Below are 5857 nucleotides of genomic sequence, written 5' to 3'. Positions count from 1 at the left end.
CGTCCAATTCCGAGAATATTTCCTTACTAGGATTTCTGAAACCAAAAACAGCAGACAAAGAATCGGCACTTCGGCATCTTGTTAATAGGTTAGTTCCAGAAAATGCACAAATATGACATAAAGTGTGCATAAAACATGTAGATATCATCAATAATGTGGCATGGAACGTAAGAAATTATCGATACGTCGGAGACGTATCAGCATCCCCAAGCTTAGTTCTGCTGCCCGAGCGAGTAAACGATAAACAAAGATAATTTCTGGAGTGACATGCCATCATAACCTTGATCATACTATTGTAAGCATATGTAATGAATGCAGCGATCAAAACAATGTATATGACATGAGTAAACAAATGAATCATATAGCAAAGACTTTTCATGAATAGTACTTCAAGACAAGCATCAATAAGTCTTGCATAAGAGTTAACTCATAAAGCAATAATTCAAAGTAAAGGTATTGAAGCAACACAAAGGAAGATGAAGTTTCAGCGGTTGCTTTTAACTTATAACATGTATATCTCATGGATATTGTCAACATAGAGTAATATAACAAGTGCAATATGCAAGTATGTAGGAATCAATGCACAGTTCACACAAGTGTTTGCTTCTTGAGGTGGAGAGAGATAGGTGAACTGACTCAACAATAAAAGTAAAAGAATGGTCCTTCAAAGAGGAAAGCATCGATTGCTATATTTGTGCTAGAGCTTTGGTTTTGAAAACATATAGAGAGCAATAAAAGTAAAATTTTGAGAGGTGTTTGTTGTTGTCAACGAATGGTAGTGGGCACTCTAACCCCCTTGCCAGACAAACCTTCAAAGAGCGGCTCCCATTTTATTTTATTTTTGTGTGGCACTCCTTCCAACCTTTCTTTCACAAACCATGGCTAACCGAATCCTTCGGGTGCCTGCCAACAATCTCATACCATGAAGGAGTGCCTTTTTATTTTAGTTTTATTATGATGACACTCCTCCCCACCTTTGCTTTCTCAAGCCATGGCTAACCGAATCCTTCGGGTGCCGTCCAACAATCACATACCATGGAGGAGTGTCTATTTTTATTAATTAATTTGGGACTGGGAATCCCATTGCCAGCTCTTTTTGCAAATTTATTGCATAAGCGGATGAAGCCACTAGTCCATTGGTGAAAGTTGCCCAACAAGATTGAAAGATAAACACCACATACTTCCTCATGAGCTATAAAACATTGACACAAATCAGAGGTAATAAATTTTGAATTGTTTAAAGGTAGCACTCAAGCAATTTACTTTGGAATGGCGGAGAAATACCATGTAGTAGGTAGGTATGGTGGACACAAATGGCATAGTGGTTGGCTCAAGTATTTGGATGCATGAGAAGTATTCCCTCTCGATACAAGGTTTAGGCTAGCAAGGCTATTTGAAACAAACACAAGGATGAAGCGGTGCAGCAAAACTCACATAAAAGACATATTGTAAACATTATAAGACTCTACACCGTCTTCCTTGTTGTTCAAACTCAATACTAGAAATTATCTAGACCTTAGAGAGACCAAATATGCAAACCAAATTTTAGCATGCTCTATGTATTTCTTCATTAATAGGTGCAAAGTATATGATGCAAGAGCTTAAACATGAGCACAACAATTGCCAAGTATCACATTATCCAAGACATTTTAGCAATTACTACATGTATCATTTTCCAATTCCAACCATATAACAATTTAACGAAGAAGAAACTTTGCCATGAATATTATGAGTAGAGCCTAAGGACATATTTGTCCATATGCTACAGCGGAGCGAGTCTCTCCCACACAAAGAATGCTAGGATCCATTTTATTCAAACAAAACAAAAACAAAAACAAACCAACGCTCCAAGCAAAGCACATAAGATGTGATGGAATAAAAATATAGTTTCAGGGGAGGAACCTGATAATGTTGTCGATGAAGAAGGGGATGCCTTGGGCATCCCCAAGCTTAGACGCTTGAGTCTTCCTGATATATGCAGGGGTGAACCACCGGGGCATCCCCAAGCTTAGAGCTTTCACTCTCCTTGATCATGTCGTATCATCTCCCTCTCTTGATCCTTGAAAACTTCCTCCACACCAAACTCAAAACAACTCATTAGAGGGTTAGTGCACAATCAAAATATACATGTTCAGAGGTGACATAATCATTCTTAACACTTCTGGACATTGCACAAAGCTACTGAAAGTCAATGGAATCGAAATATCCATCGAACATATCAAAACAGGCAATGCGAAATAAAAGGCAAAATCTGTCAAAACAGAACAGTTCGTATTGACGAATTTTATTGAGGCACCAGACTTGCTCAAATGAAAATTCTCAAATTGAATTAAAGTTGCGTACATATCTGTGGATCAGTCACGTAAATTGGCATAATTTTCTGAGTTACCTACAGAGAATTTTTCCCAGATTCGTGACAGCAAAGAAATCTGTTTCTGCGCAGTAATCCAAATCTAGTATGAACCTTGCTATCAACGACTTTACTTGGCACAATAAAACACTAAACTAAGATAAGGAGAGGTTGCTACCGTAGTAAACAACTTCCAAGACACAAAATAAAAACAAAGTACTGTAGTAAAAACATGGGTTGTCTCCCATAAGCGCTTTTCTTTAACGCCTTTCAGCTAGGCGCAGAAAGTGTGTATCAAGTATTATCGAGAGATGGTGCATCTACAGTGGGGTGTGGAGTTTTCTCAACCATGCATAGTATGTTGGATACATAAGTTTTAGCGTCTCCCTTTTCATTAGTCTTGGGCTTGCTACTCTCATCAAACAAATTTTCAGGAACAAGCCAAGCATAGTTATTTTCTAGTGCATCATTCATCGCTAGGAGCTTGCATGGTATTCGTGCTTTGATCTCCCCACCATCATTAATATTATTAGTGTACCTTATTCTCTCCATATCCATTTTTTCAAGGAGACTAACAAAATTGGTATAAGAACCAAGCATATTATATTTAGCAAAGACCTTTCTAGCCTCTCTTGCTATACCACCAAATTCTCTAAGAAGGGTTTCTAAAACAAAATCTTTCTTTTCCCCTTCTTCCATATCACCGAGTGTAAGAAACATGTGTTGGATTATAGGATTGAGATTAACAAATTTAGTTTCCATCATACGAACTAAAGCAGCAGCGGCAATTTCATAAGTAGGAGCAAGGTCTACCAAGTGTCTATCTTCAAAATCATCAACGGTACTAACATGGTTGAAAAATTCTTCTATATTATTTCTCCCAATTATAGACCCGCGCCCTACCGGCATGTTTTTTACGGTAAAATTAAAAGGAATCATAATGAAATAAGTAAAGTAAATGCAAGTAACTAATTTTTTTGTGTTTTTGATATAGCAAACAAGATAGCAAATAAAGTAAAACTAGCAACTAATTTTTTTTGTATTTTGATTTAGTGCAGCAAACAAAGTAGTAAATAAAACTAAGCAAGACAAAAACAAAGTAAACAGATTGGGATGTGGAGACTCCCCTTGCAGCGTGTCTTGATCTCCCCGGCAACGGCGCCAGAAATTTGCTTGATGCGCGTGGTTGACGTATTGTCTTTTCGTTCGTGTGATGCGCACAGCGGCAAGTTTCCCTCAGTAGAAACCAAGGTTTATCGAACCAGTAGGAGTCAAGAAGCACATTGAAGGTTGATGGCGGCGAGATGTAGTGCGGCGCAACACCAGGGATTTCGGCGCCAACATGGAACCTGCACAACACAAACCAAGTACTTTGCCCCAACGAAATAGCGAGGTTGTCAATCTCACCGGCTTGCTGTAACAAAGGATTAGATGTATAGTGTGGATGATGATTGTTTGCAGAAAACAGTAGAACAAGTATTGCAGTAGATTGTATTTCAGTATAGAGAATTGGACCGGGGTCCACAGTTCACTAGAGGTGTCTCTCCCATAAGATAAACAGCATGTTGGGTGAACAAATTACAGTTGGGCAATTGACAAATAAAGAGGGCATGACCATGCACATACATATTATGATGAGTATAGTGAGATTTAATTCGGCATTACGACAAGGTACATAGACCGCTATCCAGCATGCATCTATGCCTAAAAAGTCCACCTTCAGGTTATCATCCGAACCCCTTCCAGTATTAAGTTGCTAACAACAGACAATTGCATTAAGTATTGCGTGTAATGTAATCAGTAACTACATCCTCGAACATAGCACCAATGTTTTATCCCTAGTGGCAACAGCACATCCATAATCTTAGAGATTTCTGTCACTTCCCCAGATTCACGGAGACATGAACCCACTATCGAGCATAAATACTCCCTCTTGGAGTTAATAGCAAAAACTTGGCCAGAGCCTCTACTAATAACGGAGAGCATGCAAGATCATAAACAACACATAGATATAAATTGATAATCAACATAACATGGTATTCTCTATTCATCGGATCCCAACAAACACAACATATAGAATTACAGATAGATGATCTTGATCATGTTCGGCAGCTCACAAGACCCGACAATTAAGCACAATGAGGAGAAGACAACCATCTAGCTACTGCTATGGACCCATAGTCCAGGGGTAGACTACTCACACATCACTCCGGAGGCGACCATGGCGGCGTAGAGTCCTCCGGGAGATGATTCCCCTCTCCGGCAGGGTGCCGGAGGCGATCTCCTGAATCCCCCGAGATGGGATTGGCGGCGGCGGCGTCTCTGGAAGGTTTTCCGTATCGTGGCTCTCGGTACTGGGGGGTTCGCGACGAAGGCTATTTGTAGGCGGAAGGGTAGGTCAGGGGGCGTCGCGAGGGCCCAGAGACAGGCGGTGCGGCCAAGGGTGGGGCCGCGCCGCCTCCCTCCCCGGCCACCTCGTGGCCCCACTTCGTTGACTCTTCGGTCTTCTGGAAGCTTCGTGGCAAAATAGGACCCCGGGCGTTGATTTCGTCCAATTCCGAGAATATTTCCTTACTAGGATTTCTGAAACCAAAAACAGCAAAACGACAAGCGGCACTTCGGCATCTTGTTAATAGGTTAGTTCCAGAAAATGCACAAATATGACATAAAGTGTGCATAAAACATGTAGATATCATCAATAATGTGGCATGGAACATAAGAAATTATCGATACGTCGGAGACGTATCACATGTCATCCTCTTAGAACGAAAATGTTTCTTTTCTTGGATTTTTTACCAACAGATTTTTGGTTTATTTTTTCTTTCCATCCCCTGCCGCCTTTAAAACGTTGACGACGCTCCCGATGTCAGCCTCCCCGTACAACAAACATGTGATATCTTGATTATTTTGCAGACAATAAACAGTGTATTGCGCTCTGAGCTATTTCAAACGGATAAAATCAATCTTTATTTTTACATAAACAAACTTATATGTTGAATCTCCTTGTTTTTTTTGTTTTTGCGAAGCATAGGACTTTCTTGTTTTTTTAGAAAATTCCGAACTTTCCTGTTTGGGAGTGGGCTGAAATTGTACGAGTCAAAAGGCCAAGCAGGATAGTTCGAAGTCCAAGATGTCCAGATGCAGCCCAATTGAAATCTTTCTTCTTGGATTTTTTTTCACCCCCTGATTTCTGGCTACTTCATTTTTCTTTCGATCCCCTGCCGCCTCTCAAACGGTGATACCGCTGCTGCTAAATGGGACCCGCATGTCATCCTCTATGTACTATAAAACTTTCTTTTCTTGGATTTTTTTGGCACCTCATATTTGGTCACTTACCTTTTTCTTTCGATCCCCTGCCGCCTCTCAAACGGTGATACCGCTGCTGCAAAATGGGACCCGCATGTCATCCTCTATGTACTATAAAACTTTCTTTTCTTGGATTTTTTTTTTGGCTCCTGATATTTGGTCACTTGCCTTTTTCTTTCGATTCCGTGCAGCCTATCAAAC

This window comes from Lolium perenne, chromosome 2 (assembly GCF_019359855.2).
Source record: "Lolium perenne isolate Kyuss_39 chromosome 2, Kyuss_2.0, whole genome shotgun sequence".
Lineage (NCBI taxonomy): Eukaryota > Viridiplantae > Streptophyta > Magnoliopsida > Poales > Poaceae > Lolium > Lolium perenne.
This window is presented reverse-complemented; position numbering follows the sequence as displayed.